The sequence below is a fragment of the Saccostrea echinata genome, unplaced genomic scaffold (genome assembly GCF_033153115.1).
Source record: "Saccostrea echinata isolate AGI-Se365-2 ecotype Australia unplaced genomic scaffold, CSIRO_AGI_Sech_v1 ptg000143l, whole genome shotgun sequence".
NCBI classification, from domain to species: domain Eukaryota; kingdom Metazoa; phylum Mollusca; class Bivalvia; order Ostreida; family Ostreidae; genus Saccostrea; species Saccostrea echinata.
Window position 1 is genome coordinate 228,680 of NW_026889892.1, and position 24,685 is coordinate 253,364.

Genomic DNA, 24,685 nt, shown 5'->3' on the forward strand with positions numbered 1-24,685 from the left:
CTTTGGCCATGCTGTTCTTTACCAGATTCCCCCCCCCCCCATGTAATACCTATTGTGGCACCGCCCTACCCCCAGGGGTCATGATTTGAACAATTTAGAATCTACACTACCCAAGGATGCTTCCACATAAGTTTCAGCTTTTCTGGTCCAGTGGTTCTTGAGAACAAGATTTTTAAAGATTTTTCATATATATTTTAATGTAAAACTTGGATTCCCTATTGTGGCCCCGCCCTACCCCCAGGGGTCATGATTTGAATAATTTAGAATCTACACTACTTGAGGATGCTTCCATATAAGTTTCAGCTTTTGTGGCCCAGTGGTTCTTGAGAACAAGATTTTCAAAGATTTTTCTAATATATTTCAAAATAAAACTTGGATTCCCTATCTTGACCCCCCCCCTCCCCCCCGGGGGTCCTGATTTTAACAATGTAGAATCTACACTACCAAGGATGCTTCCATATAAGTTTCAGCTTTTCTGGCCTAGTGGTTCTTCAGAAGAAGATTTTTAAAGATTTTTCTTATATATATATCAATGTTAAACTTGGATTCCCTATTGTTGCCCCGCCCTACCCCTGGAGGTCATGATTTGAACAATTTAGAATCTTTACTACCCCAGGATGTTGCCACATGTTTCAGCTTTTCTGGCTCAGTGGTTCTTGAGGAAAAGATTTTTAAAGATATTTCCAATGTATTTCAATGCAAAACTTGGATTCCCTACTGTGGCCCCGCTCTACCCCCGGGTGTCATGATTTTAACAGTTTAGAATCTACACTACCCAAGGATGCTTCAATGTAAGTTTCAGCTTTACTAGCCCAGTGGTTCTTGAGAAGAAGATTTTTAAAGATTTTTCCTATATATTTCAATGTAAAAACTTGGATTCCCTACTGTGGCCCCACCCTACTCCCAGGGGTCATGATTTTAACAATTTAGAATCTACACTCTCCCAGGATGCTTCCATATAAGTTTCAACACATTTTTGGCCCTGTGGTTCTTGAGAAGAAGATTTTTTTATGACTCCCCCCTATTTTTGTCTTTTCGTCATTATCTCCCCTTGTAAGAGGACTTGGCCCTTTATTTTAACAATTTAAACTCCCCTTGACCTAAGAATACTTTGTACCAAGTTTGGCTAAAATTGGCCCAATGTGTTCTTGAGAAGAAGTTGAACATGTGAAAAGTTTACAGAGTTTACAAAGTTTACAGACGGACGGACGGACAGCTGGACAGACGGACGACGGACAACGGGTGATCAGAAAAGCTCACTTGAGCTTTCAGCTCAGGTGAGCTAAAAACGTTTTTTAACCCAGAGAGACCAGCGGGGGTACAATGTAAACAAACTGGAGTGGCATAACTTTCTCTCTTATAATGTAAAGTTGGGTATTTTATGTATGGAATTATTATTTTGCGGAAACATTGTTATCAAGTATACTGCATCTGGACTTACATGAAATTACTTGAAATTAATTGCGACTTGACAACTCGACAGAGTGTGAGGTGATTCCTTATTCGCTATGCACGAAAGGGTTGTGCTTGTGATATTTCTGACATTTTCTATTTTCAAATAAAATGCTATATCGTGACATTTTAATGTACAATGTGTAAAAAATAAAAAAATGAATTTAATACTTTATTTACTTCTATAGCTTTCATCTACTCTATTTCTGTCGCTCTGAACTCTCGGAAACCAAGACATATTGAAAATTGCATCAGAATCCTTTGTTCTTTTTTTTTTATTCCAGAAATCAATCCCGAATAAAAATATTTTTTATTCATGTACATAATAGTTTAAAGGAGAAATAATTACAGAAAAAAATTGCAAACTGAAATGTCAGTTTGAAAACGGACATGTGAAAATGTAAACCACCCTCTCCGTCACAAGAAAAAAATAAAGGCGATGTAAATTAGAAAAAAATGTCTTGGTTTACACTCAGCTGACAAACCTTATACGTTACCGCTGACCTTATTATATAACATACTTTCACATGTAAAAAAAAAAAAAAAAAAATTAAAAAAAGAAATATAAAGTTTGTCAAATTTTCGCACAGCATTTTCAGTTTAATACACGTAATTAAAAATAAATCTGGCTATATGTCGGAATTTATATTTATTTAAATCATTTTTTCTATTTCATTGGCTTTATTCACTGAGGTCTGCAGGTAAAAAATTTTTTATGCTACCTGGAATGAATACTTAAAGTCCAGTTTAATCTTTTATAAAAACAAAATGCTTAGACCTTGTATCTAAAGGGGGGAGGGGTAGTAACACCTTGAATGGACAGATTATTTTCAACATTTTCAAGGACATACATGCATTATTTCGAAAATCTGTCTTATATTTGCAGTCTAATATATACATTCATATACATTGCAAATAGAATTGTGATTGCCTTAACCGTTTTCTTGATTTAAACTTCCATTTATAATGCTTTTTTACACTTCTTCCGTTTATATTGCTTTTTTACACATTGATGAAAAATCAATATATAGAAAAAGAAAACAATTCCGCGCAGAGAAAAGAAACTAATAGTTTACACTAACTATGTGCACTTCTACCGATTACTTTTGAATGTATATCTTGCTACCGCATCAAACACCTAAAGGATCAATAATTTTTTTTATTCAAATATAATTGATCACAAATAAAATTAAACCGACTTATTTTTTCATTATTTGTTTGATAATTCAGTCAAGAAAAAAATTATGTTAATTTTTTTATATGAAGCAGCAATAACAAGAAAATAAAAAGAATGGTAAAAGAAATAAAAGCATGGGGATTTACAAAATTAAACTTATTCATTTACAAATGTTATAAATGAACATGTAAAATAATGATTGTATTCGATTAGGAAAAAAAGAACCTACTTTCTTATATATATATATATATATATATATATATATTGAAAAGCAATACATAAAGGCTCATATGCTGACTGCAACCAAAATATTTTTTTTTCATCCTTGTTATACAGTGTTTATTGATTTGTTCGATTCATTTCAAAAATATTGAACTATAAGGATATGGTATATGAAAATAAAATAATCAATAAAGAGACAAATAAAACAACATAAAAAAAATAGAAACTAGCTCATACAGAACATAATTTAAAAAACAAAGAGAAGAAGACTGGTACATGCAAAAACGAAAATACAGCTGTAAAAAGTTAATATTTATGACAGCTTTATCTTAAAAACAACTTGTTAAAAAAAATGCTTGCAAGTTGTATAAAAAAATGCTTGCTACACCGTCCTTTCATTTACATAAAATAAAGAGATTAATAAATAAAGTAATAAAAGACTTTATTACATACCCAATCATATACTAAAGCGTACAGGCTCCACCCACTTAATTTACATACCGTTCACCAAAGCGTACCATTCACAAAACGAAACGTGCACAAAACGAAACGTACCGTTCATAAAACGAACCGAACCGTTCACAAAACAAACCGTAACGTGCAAGAAGCGAAATATACCGAGAAAGAAACGAAACGAACCGTTCAAGTGGTGTAGTAGCACGTTTTAGGGTCTGTATTTTAATTAGAAATTTGCTATAAATTGCAATTAAGAGAAAGGCCAGTCACTCTGCCCAATTTCAAAGAGATATTATAATATATAATACATTCTTGATCAGAGATGAGCTGACAGAAATGATCAAGACAGCTTGCCTTCCTACAATAAACTAATTAATTAATTTTTAACTGGATGCATGTCCACTTATTATTCCTAAGGAATGAATGGATTAACAGTATCTGTCGTGTACTGCACTGACAAGTCTGCATTTTGAAGTACAATATAATTGCTTATTTATGTCCCTATTGTTGAAAATATATTTTTTTTCTAAAATTTGTCAAAAATATGTTTAAATGGGGAAAAAAAGTAATCTTGATGAAACATTTTTTTAAAACAAAGGTTACTGCATATAACTCTTACATTTGTATGGACTAATCTATGTTGACATTTTTTAATACTTGGTTGGTTTTTAAAAGTGTTAATGACTTGGTTTTAAGCTGCAATTCACATTTTTCTACGGATAAACCAACTGGCAATTTCTTGATCGTAAGTCTCAAGTCTACATGAACTCAAAATGACCAAGTCTATACAAAAAAAAAAAAAAAAAAAAAAAAATGTAAAATGACGAAAAATTACCCAATCAAGATGACAATATCAGGTACACATCTTTATATGGTGAATAATGAGTGTACAAATTGTCAGACAAATCCAGCAACGGTCTCCAAGAAAATGGAGAAAATAAAAATTACCAATCACAGTCTTGCAGTTTTTGAGTTTTTTCACTAAACATTCCCCTATAAATCTTTGATCCCTTATTGTGGCCCCATTTTACCCCCATAGCCATGTTGTGGACAACTTAGAATCTTCTCTATTTCAAGGAGCTTTCACATAAGTCATATCTTTTCTTGTTCAATGGTTCTTAAGACGATTTTTTAAAGATATTTTCCTATATATTCACATAAAGAAGATGGGTGAATAAGGCGTGCAGAATGCCTATAGCTTCAGATATTAATAAAATCATATTCAATTTGTGAATTAAGTATTATTTAAATGAAGTTCTCATTATTGAAATTTATGAAGTTATGATCAACAAAACTTTTCTGAGAAAAAAGATCTCGGAAAAAATTATTCTTTTATTAAAAAAATAAAATGGTATTCGTGGGATTCGAACCTATCAATAAACATCCGGAGTATCATATTGTTTTGAGACTAACACGCTAACCACTACGCCACGCAGCTCCTGACGAATAGTGGCATTTAAATCATGTTTGTGATATGACCCTTGACTTAATGGACTTCAAGTATTTCTCGGAAAGATGCGAATGCTTTGTCATAAAAGTGTACTTTTAAGGTATAGTGGGTCTTTGCTCCATGTTTTTGTAAACCAAAAAATGTATATTTTTATGCAAACTTTTAGGATCAACTTTCAAAAAAATGGAGCGAAGACCCACTCATATCGAAAAATTTTGTTAAAGTATGAGGAAATGATCCTTTTTGTCCTCTTTAGTGTGTGTATGCTATTTCGAAGGCAAATAATTTCAGTCTTTGTGAGACTTTTGTAAATTGTAGAGATTTAGCATAAAATATACTTTAATGTTAGATGAAATATCAAAGAAAATTTTTATATAATTGAGATTTTATTTTTCACTTCATGTTTGTCGCACTATAGGCACTTCGCCCGCCTTGTTCACCCATCTTCTTTTTTGATCCCCTATTGTGGCCTCGCCCTCTCCCCAGTGGCCATGAGGAACAGTTAAGAATCTTAACTTTGTCAATAACTAGACATAAGTTCCACCTTTTTTGACCCAGTGGTTCTGGACATTTATTCATATATATTCCCTATAAAACTTTGATCCTCTTTTGTGGTCACTCCATATTCTCAGGGGCCATGGTTTAAACACTCATAATCTTCAATTGATCAAGAAGTTTTCACAAAAGTTTTAGCTTTTGTGGCCCAGCTGTTCTGGAGAAGATTGTTAAAGATATGTTCCTATATATTCATATGTAAAGCTTTGATCTATTGTGATGATCCCAACCTACCCCTAGGAGCCAGGATTTGAACAATTTAGAATCTACACTATGTCAAGAAGCTACTTAAGTTTTGTCTTTCCTCATGTTTCTGGCCTAGAGAGGATTTTAATAGATATTTTCCTATATATTCACATATATAACTTTGATTCACTTTTGTGGCCCCACCCTTGAGGGCCATGATTTGAACAAATTATAATTTACACTATGTCAAGAAGCAATCACGGTATTTTGATCTTTTCTGGTCGAGTGGTTCTCTTGGCAGCAATTCAGATAAAACGTAGTTTTAAATTTTATTTGTTCCATATCATCTATGTCAAATGATATAATTCAAATATGGTAAGGTTTGCAATCACGGGGAGATAGCTCTTGCGAATCACTTTCGCATTTGGAACCAGCGAAATTCAAACCAGCGATACTAAGCATGCAATCGCTAATGAATTTCGTCTGTCAAAACCATGAACATGGTGATAGGAACAAACAATGGACATCTCTAGTAGAAAATCATATAACATTTTAAAGTGCTGAAACTATTCTTGAGAAAAACAATTTTCCCCCTATTCATTCGTATGGTGAACTTTGATACATTTAAACCACTGTAGCCCTGTTGTGGCCCCAACCTAGCCCCTTGGGTCTTGATTTGAAAAAAAAAACGAATCTTAACTATGTAATGAAGCTTTCGCGTATTTTTCATCTTTTCTGGCTCAGTGGTTCTTGAGAAGATTTTGTTTTAAAGATGCCATTAATTTTCATTAATTTTTCATTTTCTCCCCTTAAAAAAGGGCATGGCCTTGTATGAAGCTTGGATCCCCTTCATCCAAGGATGCTTTGTGGCAAGTTTGGTTGCACCTGGATCAGTGTTCTTGAGAAGAGGTTGAAAATGTGAAAAGTTTATAGACAGACTGATGCTGGACATCCTTTGATCAGAAAAGCTCAGTTGAGCCTTTGGCTCAGTTGAGCTTTAAAAAAAACCTTTTTTTTCACTTCAGATGCTGAAATGAATGCCAGTACTCTAAAAATTGAACCATTTGTTTTGGATATTTTTCAATTACTTTAAATGTTCTTAATTCCACAGGGTCTTACTTCCTTAGAATCACAATTCTTGTTCAATCCCCTGGTAGAAACTTACACAGTCTAATCAAAATTAGATGTCGATTCTCAAACATCTAACAACATACCATAGAGAGTCACGTCAGCGTGACCTTTCAATTATGAATAAACATGAATATTTTGGCCATTCAGATTCAAGATTTAGTATACAATGTTATTGGTTATAATTTTCATTCATATAGTGTAAGAAAAAAGACGACTGCCCTAAAAAATAACTTCAAATTGTATAAAATTCCCCAATTTATACGACATAAAGTAAATTTTTTTATCCAATCAAATAACGCGTTACAACCAAATTAAAATTATTCCTATGTAAAACTTTCATCTGCAATTTAGCCCAACCTACCCTCAGGGATCATGATTTGAGCAAACTTGAATTTACACTATCTGAGCATGCTTCCATATAAATATGACTAAATATGCCTTTGCTGTTCTTGGAAGAAAATTTTTAAAGTTTTTAGCTCACCTGAGCTGAAGGATCAAGTGAGCTTTTCTTATCAAAATTTTCCATTGTCTCTCGTCCTCAGTGTTTTTGTCGTCGTCGTTGAAAACTTTTCACAATTTCATCTTCTCCAGAACCACTGGCCCAATTTCATCCAAACTTGGCATAGAGTATCCTTGGGTTAAGGGATACACGTTTTTTTTTTTTTTCAAATGAAGGGTCACACTTTCTTCCAAAGGGAGATAATTCAGAACAAGTGGCCCATGGGCCATAATCTCACTTGAGTCAATTTGGCCTTGCTCTTCTTCATCAGCAGATTTTTTTTATATAATATATTCCTATTTAAGGTAAGTCACTCGTGAAATAAGTTATATCAAGCATTTTTTGAGAAGTATATTTTAGATAATACTCATATAGCACGACTCAAAATCGCAAAGAAAATTCGGGGTTAGAGTGCATCTTACTGAGCAACGGTACAATTAACGTGAACTTTTTGCTCTTAAATTGTAACTCTTAGGTTAATCACTTTTATCTTTATCATATTTTATCACATCTAATCATGGCAATAAATATAATCTTATTTTACGTGAAATAATTTGAATAATATTTATCATTGAACATGTAAAAAAAACATTGATACACCATTGTCGCCCCATCTTACCCCCGGGGGTTCATGATTTAAACAAACATCAACCTATACTACTAGAGGATGCTTCCATATAATATGACAAATCATGGCGTTTCTGTTTTTTTTAGAAGATTTCTAGAGATTTTTTCATATATATTGCTATGTAAAACTTTGATCGCCCATTGTGGCACCACCATACCCCCGGGGGTTATGTTTTGAACAAACTTGAATCTACACTACCAGAGGATGCTTCCGTATTAGTGACTTAACATGGTTTTGATGTTCTTGACAAAAAGAAATTAAAAAAATTCTTCCTATATATTCCTATGTAAAACTTTGATCCCCCCCAGACCAACCGACCCAAACATGCCAAATTTACAAGCTTTGGGGAAAAAAATCTGATTTTATTTTCAACGATAAAAATTAAGACTTGTCTATTTATTTTTTAAATTTGTTTTTAGATTTGATACATGTAATTCTAGCTTTTAAAAGCTTTTAGCTTTATAAGCTTTTAATATATATCTTATACATAGAGATACCTTAAAAATGGATGTTAAAGGCATTGGTAAACTATCTATATACCTCTTACTGGTATGCAATTTTAATGGGGGGTAGGGGTTAGAGGTAAAAAGAGTTATAAGTAATTTTTAATTTTATTTTTTTTACCGACCTACAAACCCAAATTTTGGGGGAAAAGTCTTGAAAAACAACTAATTAAAAAAGTGGCCTTTGTTTTAACATACAGAATATATCTTCTTGAGCAAATACAAATAAATAATCACCAACTAGATTGTTATATCAAATATAAATTATCTAAAATTAAAAACTATTCTTTTTTACAGAGACTTTGAACAAAATGAGAATTATGTCAAGAAGGCACGAATGCCCCACCCAGGGTTCATTAGTAATGCAACATGAAAATTTGCATTAGTGCATGTAGTTGGCGGAAAACATCTTGAAAAATTTCTTTAAAACTGATTTTTAAACACAATAAATAAAGTCAAAGGTCATTGAAAGGGTCAAGATAAAAGAAAATTTGGACAAAAAGTGATGTCAAGGTCAAAAGGAAGGTCAAGTTAAAAAAATATTGATGCAGGTCATAAGAACTCACCAGAGAATATCAGTATATGAATTTTGATAAAAATATCTTGATTCGTTTCTTTAGAACAATTTTGGAAAAATTTCTTTGAAACTGAGCTAAACAGAATTTTTTTGAAATTGAAAATTGAGGTCAGGGTCAAAATAAAGGTCAAGGTCAAAATATGTTGATGCTGTTAAATAGCTCTTATCATGCTTATCAATATGTATCAGCATATCAGCATATGACGTTTGATAAGATATCTTGAATAGTTTCTTTAAAACTAAGCTAAATGCAAAGTTTTGAAAAATGAAGTCAAAGAAAAGGTCAAGGTCAACAAATTTTGATGCAGTTGAGTAGCTCTAACCAAAATGTTTGTTGATACACTGTGTAGTCTCAGTTATGACTAAGCTCCGACCATTAAATTATTAACCCCGCCCATTGGGATTGCTGGGACTGCTATCTTGGACTGCTGGGACTACCTTCTGGGACTGCTTTCTGGGACTGCTCTGGGACCACTCTGGGACTGCTTTAGCAGTCACAGAGCAGTCCCAGAAAGCAGTCTCCGGGACTGCTCTGGGACTGCTATCTGTCAGGTTTGGTCTGGTTGGTACTGCATTTTTAAATCAGCCCAAAACTGTACGAGGAGTAGCATTTTGAAAATATTTCACAGAAATTTCTATTTTTAGTAACCATTCAGTAAAATCAGAAACTGATACACAGAATTATGTATTTTAGTGTAGTCTAACTGTGTGCCAAGTTATATTGAAATCAGCCCAAAACTGTAGGAGAAGTAACATTTTGAAGATTTATCACAGAAATTTCTATTTTTAGTAACCATGGCAACACCGTTCATTGAAATCAAAAACTAATAAACATAATTATGTATCTTTTTCTAGTCTACTTGTGTGCCAAATTATTTTTTAATCTGAACAATACTGTAGGAAGAGTAGCATTTTGAAAGTATTTCACAGAAATTTCTATTTTTATAACCATGGCAACACTGTTCATTGAAATCAAAAACCGATATAAGTAATTATGTTCTTAGTGTAGTCTACTTGTGTGCCAAGTTACATTGAAATCAGACCAAAACTGTAGGAGGAGTAGCATTTTGAAAAATTGTTTACAGACAGACAAATGGGCAGACAAACAAACGGACGGACGACGGACACCTTACTATCGCATAAGCTCTTCTGGACTCTGACTAGAAGAGTTAAAAAAATGGACTGGTCATTTGGATCGACATCGATGGCGTTTTTACCGGTATGCATTTTTAATCGGTTTTGCCAGCATGACCAACAGTTTTCCACAACTCTGGAATAATGTAAATATGACGAAAAAACTAGAAATATGTCCATACTACATGAATGCCCTGCCGAGGGCATATTAGTAATGCAACATGTAAATTTGTATTAATGTATGAAATTTGATGAGAGTATTTTGAATAGTTTCTATAAAATTGAAATTGAAATCTAAAAAGTTGGATATAGATGATAATTTCTCACCCAATTATGTAGAAGTGCATAAGCTTACATAAATATATCTTAAATGGTTTCTTTAAATTTAAGCAAAATTCAAATTGAAGAAAAGTGAGGTCAAGGTCACAGGAAAGTTCAAGGTCAAACGTTTTGATGCAGTTGAATAGCTCTCACTAATACGTTTCAGCATATTAAATTTGATAAAAATATTTTGAATGGTTTCTTTAAAACCGAGTTAAACACAAATTGAGAAAAGTGAGATCGAGGTCAAAGATAAGTTCAAGGTAAAAAAAAAATTGATGCAGTTGAATAGCTTACATCATTATGTATCAGCATATATTTACATTCACTGTAATTTTTATTTATGAAATCCATTACTGTAGAAATCTACGACGTTCAAATCTCTATAACACACGCGAATTGTCACCGCGTGGTAGAATACACAGTAGGAACTATATGCATTTTCATTATCTAGGGACACCAAAATGTAAATTGTTTTGACTCAATTTAATAAAAAAACAACTACCCTGTTAAATCAATGTAAAATACAACAACTGTGCTTTTAAAATAAATTAGTCTTTTTTTCTCGCAATGTTCATTTGCGTTATTTAACTTTCCAACGTCACAAACGGCTATTACATCTATTAAGCACACCAATTCTGAAAGGCGTTAAATTCATAATAAAAATTAACGAAATAAACAATTATGAAGAGAGAAAATTAGAGAATGTAAATATAAGCATTGAATTCTTATTTTTGGATGTTATCTGTCCTATAACACACCTGGCCATGCTGACAAATTATCATATCGCGCTAACGCGCGGTATTCAATTTGTCGGCAGGGCCAGGTGTGTTACATGTATAGAACCGACGACATCCAAAAATAAGAATTCAATGCTGAAATGAAGTTTGACACTAATTTAAGAAAAGTGAGGTCAAGGTCAAAGGAAAGGTCAAGGTCAAAAAATGTTAATGCAGTTGAATAGCTCTCATCGGTATGTATCAGCATATGAAGTTTGACAACACTATATTGAATGGTATCTTTAAAACTGAACTAAACACTAATTTAAGAAAAGTGACAGAAAGGTCAAGGTAAAAAAATGTTGATGCGGTTGAATAGCTTACATCAGTATGTATCAGCATATGAAGTTTGACACTAATTTAAGAAAAGTGAGATCAAGGTCAAAGAAAAGGTCAAGGTAAATAATGTTGATGCAGTTGAAAAACTCTCATCAGTATGTATCAGCATATGAAGTTTGATTACACTATATTGAAAGGTATCTTTAAAACTGAGCTAAACACTAATTTAAGTGAGGTCAAGGTCAAAGGTCAAGGTCAAAAAATGTTGATGCAGTTGAATAGTTTACATCAGTATGTATCAACATACGAAGTTTCATTACACTATCTTGAATGGTATCTTTAAAACTGAGATAAACACGAATTTAAGAAAAGTGAGGTCAAAGGAAAGGTTAAGGTCAAAAAATGTTGATGCAGTTGCATAGCTCTCATCAATATCTATCAGCCTATGAAGTTTGATAAAAGTATCTTGCATAGTTTTTGTGAAACTGGGCTTTGAACAGAGCTAAATACAAAGCATGACGGAAAGACAGACAGAAGGACGGAAGGATGGAAGGACAGAAGACGGACATGACAAACACTATATGCCCCGGCCATATTCATGGCGGGGCATAAAAATCTCTGCAGAATTCATGGTGTTACAGTATTAAGGTTTGGGTCAATCATCACAGGATATTATTAACAGATGAGCAATATAAAGACTAGGTTACAGACAGTGCTAGATAGTGAATTTAAATGCGCTTGGACACAGATTTGAAGTTAACATTTTCTCAAATTTTCTGTATAATTTCATGACTTATATGTTGCTATAGCATTTCATACTAAAATATAATAAAAACCTTATTTCATCTCAAAGTTATTGAAACTTCAAATTTCTGGATGCGTTTGATTGACGCATCCTTGCACTTTCACAAATTTTAATTTTATTCTTGATACTTAAGAAAAGTGGTAATTTTGTTGTGTATCAACATTTCGCACATTTCTACTCTGAATTTTCTGGATTATAGATATAATATTTTTCATTAATACACAACAAAATCGCCTCTTTTCTTAAATATTAAGGATAAAGAAAAAATTTGTGAAAGTGCAAGGATGTGTTAATCAAACACGTCCAGGAATTCATAGTTCCAATAATTTCCAGATAAAATAAGTTTTTAATTATATTTTCATGTGAAATGCTATTGCAATGTATAAGTCGTGATATTATACAGAAAATTTGAGAAAATATTAACTTCAAATCTGTGTCTAAGCACCTTTAAGATCAGCAATGTTTTATTTTTAAGATAAAAGAAAATTTGTAAGTCAAAATTAAACATACTACAGTAACTTCATTCTTGAATAAAATGTTCTACTCTTGAAATAAAATTCTACAATTTTTTAAAATATCTTTTTAGAATGGGACAAGTAAACAATAAATTCGGACAAGTAACATTGTTAGCAACTTGTCCGACGGACAAGTGAGTATTTTAGTTAATGTTGAGCCCTGATGCAGTTGAATAGCTTTCATTATGTATCAGCATATGAAGTTTGATAAAAATATCTTGAATAATTTCTTTGAAACTGAGCTAAACTAAAGTGTGACACAAGGTCAAATATTGCTGTGCATAAAAATAGGTGTCACTGTATTCTATGTACATGTGTATCACAAGAACTTCTTTATCAAGGTTAATCTACAAGGGGTGTGATATATATCCATCTCAGCCCTGCAGATCCAAATAAGCCATGCTGAAAACGTGTAAGCCCTGGAATCTGATAAGGCTATTGTAATATCAAGCATATGCAAAAAACCTGTATTTATTAATAAGTATGTAATAAATATCAGTATCTTTGCGGCCTTTGTTTGAATCCCTATCATTGCTAAAGCAATTATTCAGCACAAAATAATTAAACGGGAACCATAACCCGGAAGTGCAACCTTCAGGAGGTAAATCTGTATTTTGAAACTAAAGCCTTATGGACTTCACAGTAAACAGCTTTGATGTTGAGTTGAAACTGCCCTGTTTTGAAGAAGCCCAGAATGTTCAAAAGTTTACAAAGTACACTTGACCACCTACTGACTGGCACAACAAGCAAAAGGCAATCTAAGTCAATAAGAAAAGTTTAAAATTAAGGACAGATGATACAAACAAAACTTTAATCAAAAATTTTGAAAATAATAACTTAAGTCATTTTTATATAAGTAAAAAGAAATAAGTTTATAACTGCATACGAGGAGTGATCAAAAACTATCTCTATATTTTCAAAACCACAATTCAGATCAGAATGAAATTTGGCATATATATAGTCATACATGTGTTCTATATATAGCAGTTTTATGTAATGTTTTGATCCATGTTTGTGACGTCACAATGTGAAAATGACGTCATTAGGTAGGTTACTTGTGACAAAAAATGATTGACTCAATCGTACTCGAGCAACGAACTGCCGTAAAGTTTAATGTGTATCTTGGAAATTCCTTTGCAGTAGCATATACTACTTTGTACAAAGTTTAAGAAGACAAAAGACTTGCCAGGAGTTCAATCATTAATTGGATTGATTGTTTTAGTGAAAGAAGGGAGATGGTTAAAATTTATGTTTGTTCTCTTGCCCAGTGAAAGCAAGCTGGGGAAGAGATGTGTCCACAATTGAGCAATCTGATATGAAAGACCGCCAAGTTACAGTTAGAAAAATAGTTGAATATCTTCACAATAATACAGTTATTAAATCCCTAAAATATCGTTTACTTTAGAATTTAATCATATCAGATATGATAAAAAGAAGGCGCCATGCCTTATATCCACATTGGATAAACGTCGCTCCCAAGACGGAAAACTCGGGTTGCAATGGTCACCATGCTCATTCCGGGAAAGGATATCCTTATCCACCCCTCCTATTGTCGAGATTTGGCCATTTTTGACAAGTTGACTGTTCTTGTTATAAAAAATAACTTGCATGGTAAGAAATATAAGACTCGAAAAAATCTTTTACAACCTGTGAACGGAACGCTTCGGAGCATGTCACGTGACCGCCTGTATCATGTGATTTGCGCATGGGCAGAACTGTGGCAGATGTGCATTTAAATCGGAGAGGACTACTTTAAAAAACAAGAGGTCCATGGGCCACAACGCTCACCTGAGTAACTTTGGCCTTGCTGTTTTTCACCCGATTTCCCCCTTGTAATACCTATTGTGGCCCCGCCCTACCCCAGGGGTCATGATTTGAACAATTTAGAATCTACACTACCCCAGGATGCTTCCACATAAGTTTCAGCTTTTCTGGCCCAGTGGTTCTTGAGAAGAAGATTTTTAAAGATATTTTTACATATTTCAATGTAAAACTTGGATTCCCTATTGTGGCCCCGCCCTACCCCTGGCGGTCATGGTTTTTACAATTTAGAATCTACACTACCCCAGGATGCTTCCACATAAGTTTCAGCTTTTCTGGCCCAGTGGTTCTTGAGAACAAGATTTTTAAAGATTTTTTCTACATATTTCAATGTAAAACTTGGATTCCCTATTGTGGCCCCGCCCTACCCCTGGCGGTCATGGTTTTTACAATTTAGAATCTACACTACCCCAGGATGCTTCCACATAAGTTTCAGCTTTTCTGGCCCAGTGGTTCTTGAGAACAAGATTTTTAAAGATTTTTTCTACATATTTCAATGTAAAACTTGGATTCCCTATTGTGGCCCCGCCCTACCCCAGGGGTCATGATTTGAACAATTTAGAATCTACACTACCCAAGGATGCTTCCACATAAGTTTCAGCTTTTCTGGCCCAGTGGTTCTTGAGAAGAAGATTTTTAAAGATATTTTCTACATATTTCAATGTAAAACTTGGATTCCCTATTGTGGCCCCACCCTACCCCTGGGGGTCATGGTTTTTACAATTTAGAATCTACACTACCCCAGGATGCTTCCACATAAGTTCTAGCTTTTCTGGCCCAGTGGTTCTTGAGAAGAAAATTTTTAAAGATTTTTTCTACATATTTCAATGTAAAACTTGGATTCCCTGTTGTGGCCCCGCCCTACCCCCGGGGGTCATGATTTGAACAATTTAGAATCTACACTACCCCAGGATGCTTCCACATAAGTTTCAGCTTTTCTGGCCCAGTGGTTCTTGAGAACAAGATTTTTAAAGATTTTTTCTACATATTTCAATGTAAAACTTGGATTCCCTATTGTGGCCCCGCCCTACCCCAGGGGTCATGATTTGAACAATTTAGAATCTACACTACCCAAGGATGCTTCCACATAAGTTTCAGCTTTTCTGGCCCAGTGGTTCTTGAGAAGAAGATTTTTTAATGACCCCACCCTATTTTTGTCTTTTCTTGATTATCTCCCCTTGGAAGGGGGCTTGGCCCTTCATTTTAACAATTTAAACTCCCCTTCACCCAAGGATGCTTTGTACCAAGTTTGGTTAAAATTGGCCCAGTGGTTCTTGAGAAGAAGTTGAAAATGTGAAAAGTTTACAGACGGACGGACGGACGGACAGACAGACGGACGGACGGACGGACGGACGACGGGTGATCAGAAAAGCTCACTTGAGCTTTCACCTCAGGTGAGCTAATAATGAACACTAAAACCTTATTTCATTTCTTTTATGGAAGTTATTCAATTAGTTCGCGAACTTTTTGATCACCCCTCGTAAGTTTCACAATAATGGGATTTAAAATGACAAATAATTGTATATTTTAATAGGGATAGTTGCAGAAAGGTAGAATTTTGAACATCGTAGAAAGTTAACAATTTCTTAATATTTTAGAAATTTATTATTCACATCATTTACAACCAAAATAGGTCCAAATATATACATACCAATCCAAGCATCCATTTTTTTTTTTTTTTGTATCATCTGTCTTTAAACCTGTCTTACATCAAAGAAAAAGCTAATTACCATAACCTTCCTCTTCTGATGACCTTTTGATGGTTGTTGGTCTGTTGGCTTGTGGTTTCTCATTACTTTCTTGATTTGATGAACTTGCCATAGGGCATGCTGATGCTGGATATAAAATAATAAAAGGCTTGAGAAGCAATGCTCTCTCTCCTAAACTAATATGCAAACATCTTTTATCTTTTGGACACACTACTCTCTGTTATATGCAGTTGCAATTTTACACTGCCTTGTGCAATTAAGTTGACAAATTTAAGCATTTTTGCTATTTAAGAAGTCAACATGCTTCTTCCATGTTCACACCTTGAATCACTGACTTTCACACATATTTTCATATCTTCCCCTTTTTTGCTTTTCAAATACTAAGAAAAATTATACATAACGTAACCAAACTTATTGGGTTAAATCTTCCAAAATCTGGGATATTTGACTGCATTTATTAGGAACACTGCTTGAAAAAACACCTTTACAAAACTTTACTTGCAAAGTAAATCTCATTAAAGGTGATCCAAAAAGCAAGGTCATCTTTGTATTAACTTTACAAAAAGTAAAGGTGAAAAGGTAACCTTTACTTGCACGAAAAGGTAAATAAATTTAACCTTTCACCTTTAATGCTGCATTAAAGTTTATATATATATATATATATATATATATATATATATATATATATATATATAATGAAACTTTTTAAAATCCTTACTTGAATACTGACTTTTGTTTAATACACTCGTACTTAAGATTTCAACAAATGGTTTTTGACTTTTAATAAATAGGTATCTGATGTGTCTATTGTGTTACCCCCCTCCCCCCCCCCCCCCCCCCCCCATTTTGTTAAAATCGATCTTACTAAAAATACACAAATTTTCAAGCGTTATATCAATTTCCAGTTGTATTTAGTATTAGAGATTGTCATCTACAAAATGTAAAAATTTATACTATTTTTGTATACTGTAGACGGACAATCAAAAATGTAAAAATGGTATCAGATATCAGAATATAGATATAATAAACTTTCAAATTTCCTATGACTTAACCTTTAAGTTATCTGATTTGCTGGTATCTGATAGATGGAGAGCTCTTTTTTATTTGCTTTTAGTTTAGATATATTGGAACCTTTTCTGTTATAATTTCTGCTTTATAAATATCTACCAAAAACGGTTACAAACATTACAAGATTACATCTTTTACTAGAACAGGCAATAAAATGACAAAGAATAAAATAAAAAAGGTTAAAATACAATACAATATTATTCATCCTTTATGGTGCATGTACATGTGTCAAAACTTCGCAGTTTAAATGGAACTAAAAATGCCTTACTCAGTTATTACTCAAGATCACTGATGAGAAACTACGCAACATAAATATGGCAAAGTACTAGTATTTCCAATTTAAACTATTAAAGGCTATCTAATGAGTATTTATGTACAGGTTAATAATGTTGACATCTTGTAAGCATAATGGTGTAATTTACATATTCACAAAATAAAGAAACAAAATTGCTTAAACATCTATTAGAATATAGCTTCAGAGGTAGTTTTGCAAGATGCATAAGTAAATGCATGTGTCCAGCTTCACGCAGTGAGCCGGTTTGAGCTTGACTTTATACTTTGGATTAAATGTTATATGTGCATTGTGTCTGTGGTAGGAGATTGTGTTTGCATTGTGTCCATCTTCACACGCCTTGGAAAATATGTAATTGGTTGTGGTGGTTGCTTGTGTGTTTGCATATGTGTCCAGCTTCACACATTTTCATGTATGTGCTCGACTTCACACGCCTTGGAAAATATGTAACTGGTGTTGTGGTAGATGTTGTGTGTGCTCGACTTCACATGCCCTGGAAAATATGTAACATTGGTTGTGGTTAATGCTGGAGTGTATGCATATGTGTCTTGCTTCACACAGAGAGAAAAGTTTTGCGTGCTCTTTTCTACAAGATAATGATTATTTAAATATACTCCGAATACATCCTCTAAAGAAATGGATAATCATAATGAGTTACATACTAAGTTCCTCTGTGCACAATATACACAATTTTACTGAAATTAAACTTGTGCAAAAACTCTCTTGCTGAATAACTTTCATTATTATAAATGCTTGAATGTTCGTCTATAAATTTTCAGATATTTTCTAGTCAGTGTGTATATTCTTGATCACGATGGCATCCATATTTGATTCCCCTCTCTGTCATCTTTTCTTGGTCACCAGTTAATTCAACAGTAGGATGGATACTCAGATCTCTCGGGTGTTGGACAAAAGGAGTGCTAATAATAAACATAATCTTCGAAATTAGAGATAATAATATCCATTTCTTTTCCAGCTTTGCATAAATTAGTTATCTTTTTAAATTAAAGCACATCTGCAATATCCCTGAAAACTTGCCAAGATACTTAATATGTTTGTAGCATGCTTTAACTACTTTAATTTTATTTTTTGGAATTTTAGAATAATAGAAAAGCAAGTTCATATATAAAAATGAAATGTAAAAGATCTTAATAATGAAGATTCATTTACACAATGTGATAACACATTGAAGTCAATTCCTCACCTGACTTGCTCGTAATTTATCTTCATAATGGAGTTGATTCTGTGATGATCACTTTCAATCATTTAAAAAAACTTCTTTATCTCAAACTATCTGAAGGTCATCCATCTTCCCAACTGCCACTCACCCAAAGTGTACCGAAACTTCTGACCTGTATAATATCCAAATTCAAGATTAAAATAAAAAAAAATCTCTTTACAATATTGGTCTCTTTAAAAAATGTGAGAAAATAATTTTAAATACTTTTCTAAAGATGGAATAATGTGGTGAGTACCTAACAATGTTTAAAAATATTTTGATCTCTGTACAGTGATAACATATGAAAAAGTCATGTCCCTTGTAATTGAAAAAAACTTCCATTCTTAAGGACATTACCCAACATAGAAATAATGTACATTTGTCTCTGGCACAACCAATCCACAAGAGACCTTTCCATACTTCGCACCATGCATTAGCTCTCCACTCTTTGTTTCTACAAAAGATAAATTATGAAAAGGTAATTTTTTGACTGTTAAATCAGATTAATTATTTTCCAACCAGTGATGAATAGAATATTTGATTTCCTTAATAATCAGGGACATATTATTCATGTTTATCTCAAATGAACAAAGTTTGATCCCCCCCCCCCCTATCTCCACTACAAAAGGAAATAAACTGACTCAGAAACTCTTAATTCAGTGAGGTAAAGGAAATAATGGCATCAGACAAGGAAAGATTATTAATCATTTTTTCAGTTGAGATGAGATTATATCTTTTAAACATTTTTGAGGTTAATATATTTTTAACACCCCCCCCCCCCCCCCCCCCGCATCAAACAAAAAAAAGTCGCCCCTTTATTTAGCTGTCCTAAATCTATATAAAAAAAAAAATTAATGATTTTTTTCATTTTAATTTATTATATCTTGACACTATACACAGTGGTAGTAGATGCAATAAATTAAGAGGTAACCCCCCCCCCCCCCAGATGTTACGTCTGAAATGTTAAACGACTGTTGTTCAATATCTTGAAAGACAGAAAACAGTTATACACAACAATTAAGCACATTTTCATTACCTTGCAGTCAGTGTCGAGTGACACACGTAAACAACATCCCACAATTTCTTTGTTTATTCTTGGCGGAATTTTGTGGCCTTGTAGACTGGTTCCCATACATTGCAAGTGCCCTGAATAAGTCATACGCTTATTGGTTTTGTTTATAAGAGGTAATATCAGTAATATGTCCCGTTCATTTGACAAACTTTACTTTAAAATACTGAAATATATATTATCATATTATACCGATGTTTTCCACCTCAGTATTGTGTAATCCTCTTCATTCAAGTCTTCTCGAATACAAAACGAACGATTTACTTTTAACAGTAACCCAAATATGGCACTGTGTATTCGGTTGAATAGCCAATCATTTCAAATCAAGTTGAGCGGGTCTCATCGAATTTTCTGGTATTTTTGACGAAAATATGCAACCAGTGATCAGTTGATTTAATACCTTTTCATCTACCGGTAGATTTAAGGAGGTTATTGCTTGGAAAACAGCTCGAGCTCCCGGGCTGGCAATTGGCATGCACTGCAGTGCAGGTTTGTTTACGTTTTCCATCTGTTTTCAGCATACATTGTGGAACATTGAAACTGACGAAAGTCAGGAAAAACTACGCTAAATATGTATTTTAGATAAGTAACTTGATAAATTGGGGATAATGTTCCATTTTTTTCTGTAAAGGATCATGGGTTAAACAAGACCAAGAAAAAACAATTCTAGGTCACAGTTTTAGAATGTTTATCTGTTTACATTAATGCTAGAAAAAAAAAATAGAAGCCAGGGTAGGGGCAATGTTCTTAATAGAGGGCAAGTTAGGTTATATTTTATAGATATTATTTTGTATTCTAAACCATGTCCATTTTTCAAAAACAGGTTCTAGTGAAATCAATTATGCAGTTTCTTGAAGGAAAAAAGTCATGGATGACAACAATGTATGATTTACCAGACCAAGGGATACTAATGTTTTTTGACGGTACTTGTACGTATTAGTTTTAAAAAAATCAATAAATGGTATCATTAAAATGTTACTTAAACAATTATTTACATTATCAATTGCTTGACTTGTTCGGGAGTCAGTATAATTATACATTTCTGTTTTCAAAAAATGTGTTACTACTTTTTCCAGGCTCCACCTACTCAGCTTACTGTGAGAGAGTTAACACCTTATTGACAGATCTTTCAAGAAGAAGAAACACTTGAGAAGGGTTCAATAGTTTAATTTTATAGATGGCAAGTATTGCTTAGACCTAAAGTATTCTTTAATTGTGAAGAAAACAAACATAAGGGTGTTTGGCAATTCATAATTATTAACTGTGATTGCATTGTGTATTTTTAAAATCATTCTTTGGTATGCTTCAAACTCCAAAGTATTTATGAAAACATTGACTATATTTATCCAGATGTATGAAATGTTTATCAAAGTATGAATTCCATTTTAGCATGTTATCTTCAAAATGAGGGACCTGTCAACTTTTACAATTCCAAGATCAGGAAATAATTCATGAGCAGCAACATGCTACTTGGAGAAAGGTACATATATCCTAAACCATAACTAGAGTATCATACTATAGCTCGATAAGCAGCAACTATTGGTCCTTTTGTAACCTGATTACTAAGAAGGAAAATGGAGTTAATTATATGTGTTCAGTAATTATCCATAGATACTGATGTCAGTACTTTTTCACAAATTATCTTGCAAGTAAGACAAACATTTTCCAATTCTGCAAAAGTATCTTAGCTACAGAAGGTCACAAGAAATCTTATACATGTATTACTCCTACATTAGTATATTTTGTAAATAATCCTTTCAAAAGAAATATTAGGTAATGATAAACAAAGAAATTACAGAGTTATTAAATTTTAATCTTAGGGGTAAGATAAAGGCTAGTGGCCCAGTCCATTTATATTATAAAATAAGTTAACAACAACATGTTCATCTGTTTGTATCTGTCTTATTTAATAAGATTAGCATCGTTTTTTGGTAAAAATAAAGGCTGACATTAATGGTTCAAAATATTTTCTTTTTGAGGTTAAAGGTCATGTATGAAATTTTTATTTATTAATATGGTTGCATCTTGTTTCAATTTTCATTAGTCATGATACTGTGAATACTGATATCACAGTTTATTTGAATTTATAACACATATGCCTATGAAAATATTCATATTCATGTCACTCATAATATATATATATATATATATATATATATATTTTTTTTTCTTTGAAGGAAAACAATAGAAGACTGCCTGCATGAGAATAAAAGTTTTGGACTCTGAAAAGGAAGGTGTGACACAATATATATCTGGACAGTTGTTGATTTCCACAGAAATGCATGTTCAGTAACAAGAAAGCAGAGCACAGTTTCATGTCAATTCAAATCTTTAAATTCAAGGATGAACAATTGGTTCTTTATACGAAACAAAATGACATGTTTGAAAAGGATTTTGGTGAAATGTACTCTGTCCTGGATAATTATTATTTGTGTATTGGATTTGCAGGATAGACTATGAACAACAGATACTGTCAAGAAATTTGATGTTTTTGATTATATGTTTGTATAAAAATGTTTGGTATAGTAATAAAGAAAGTTTAAGTCAATCTGTTGTTACTTTGTATATTAAGTATGATGTCCAGACTTCTTTTGCAGTTTCAATTTGGAAGGAAAAGCTTATTTATTATATGCACAAGCTTTATTCAGAAGAATGGAAAAAGTAATTATTAACTTTTGTGGCTATTAAAGATGGTATTTAATTAAATTTAAGATTTGTAATTATCAGCTTTAATGAACCCCAAATACTGTGTTTAATGTTTGTAAATATTAACTTTACTTTTTTGTAAAGTCAAGAAAAAGTGGGACATTACATCATATTTAAGTGCATGTAAAGTTAATGTAAAGGTTACCTTTTCCAACTTTGACTTTTTTCAGAAAAGCCAATTAAAGGCATTGTAAATAATAAATTTACATTATCTTTACTTGTTTTGTAAAACCAAATTTTCATGCAGTGGAAAGAGAATATTTTGGCTGTCATTTTGTGTGTGAAAGGCCCTTTTGCCTTAATGAAGTAAGGTGTAAGATTTAACAAACTTAAACCTGTACTATTTACCTGACAAAGAACAGTCTTGACAACTTAATTTTCCTTTCAAACCGGCCAGTTCAAATTTTTAACATAATAAATATATTTTTTATTTAACACTATGACCACATTTTGTGGTACATCCTTAGTCCTAATTGGCTGTAATTTGAGCAAAGTTTCATCTTAACTTCATGGTGATGATTATACAGGATGTCTTGTCTAATCTGAGATGCTGTGAGAACTGAATTTTGTATATTAGAATAAAAAAAGGTGTCAATAAAACTATTGTCATGTAAAATACTTTCTATGAAATGACTATTGAATATCAGATTTAAGGAGGAGAAGGACCTTGAACTGAAAAAATACTTGTCATTCAATTTTTTTCATATTTTGTATATTTCTAATTAAGTATGTCCCACATATCTTAAAGCAGTTAAATCATTAGGTTTCTTACCTTATTTTGGAGATATTGATTGACAAATACTATGCCCTACAGTATCTAAGTGGAGTTTTAATTCTCCATGTTTCCGGGTGCATTACTCTGTCCATAATGGGTTTTTTTAAGCATACATAAAAAATATCGAAGTGGACATGTACCTTTTAAAATATTTCAGAGTACAACTAGGATTTAAAATTCGAAAAAGCAAGTTTTGTCTATCACACTGCATCTGGATAGGGAAAATAACGCACTTTTTAAGACAACAATAAAAAAACGTAATTTACAAAAAATTTTATCATTCAATATTTTTTAATTTACGTTGAAATGCAAATCCTTCAAATTATTGATTAACTGTAAAAGATTCGAATGATGAAGCTGACCTCATTATTTCACAGGACATCGTTAAAGAGGATATAAGCATAACAAAAAACGTGTCATGTTACATTTCTCGAGTACGGGATAAACCAACTATGACATCACACGTAAGCTAAATAAGCGAAATAAGATATACCTACATAAGATTTCCGTCATCAGCCATGCAAAAATAATTTTTGTGTTCCCCGTTTCTCAAAATATTTCATCATATACTGATTATGACCTGTTTTTACATAATAATACCGCCCCTGTGTTCACCGAGTATGATCTTGCTGCACTAACAAATCATGTATGACGTCACCGACTTGTTGGACGTGCAGTTTAGGGAAACAGAGGAGTGGATCAATCTTTTTCATAATTTGTTAATGTTTACAAGAATGTTAAAACTTTTTAATTTTTTTATATAAGATGGTAATTAAAGTTAAAAAATTGTCAAAAAATTATACAAGAACTGATGCTTTACACGTTTTGCGCTTATATAAACGGAGACTATGACGTAGTTAAACAGACTCATGTGACCATGTGTCCTTCATCCCCTTAAGTATACACTTTCAGTAAATATCTTGTATTCTCTCGATGCTTTGTAATTCGGAGTTATCTTATAAGAACAGAACATGGATTGCATAGACAAAAGCATCCACAGATGAACCAAACCATTCATGATCCAGTTTGTAATGCAAGGCACATGTGATTTTAAAGTAGGAATGAACTTAAATTCTGTCAAATAAATTCTGACCCCCAAAGAATAAGATGCATCAATGTTAACATGACAAGGTTTGATAACACTAGGCCCCACAGCTAATAGAAAGACAAAAGCCTATACCCTAATATGCCCCATCATATAGAATATGGCCTCAAATATAGAACTTCTTTAATTACCTGTAACTGCATAAAACGCAGAATTCAAAGCATTGCTTACCATTGAGTAACAATGTTTACCATTGATACTCATTGAGAAAAGGTGGCAAGAGACCTAAATATTTAGCTTGATAATGCATGC

At 32.8% G+C, this 24,685-nt stretch overlaps 1 long non-coding RNA gene across 1 annotated transcript; it reads right to left on the bottom strand.

The window, feature by feature from the left end:
• Positions 1 to 17,384: 17,384 nt before the first annotated feature.
• LOC133177431 (uncharacterized) lies at positions 17,385 to 19,211 on the bottom strand. The gene is made up of 3 exons (XR_009719686.1): positions 19,136 to 19,211; positions 18,764 to 18,911; positions 17,385 to 18,479 (listed from the first exon to the last, which is right to left on the bottom strand). It is a non-coding gene; the product is annotated as an uncharacterized LOC133177431 (long non-coding RNA).
• Between the last annotated feature and the right edge of the window lie 5,474 nt (positions 19,212 to 24,685).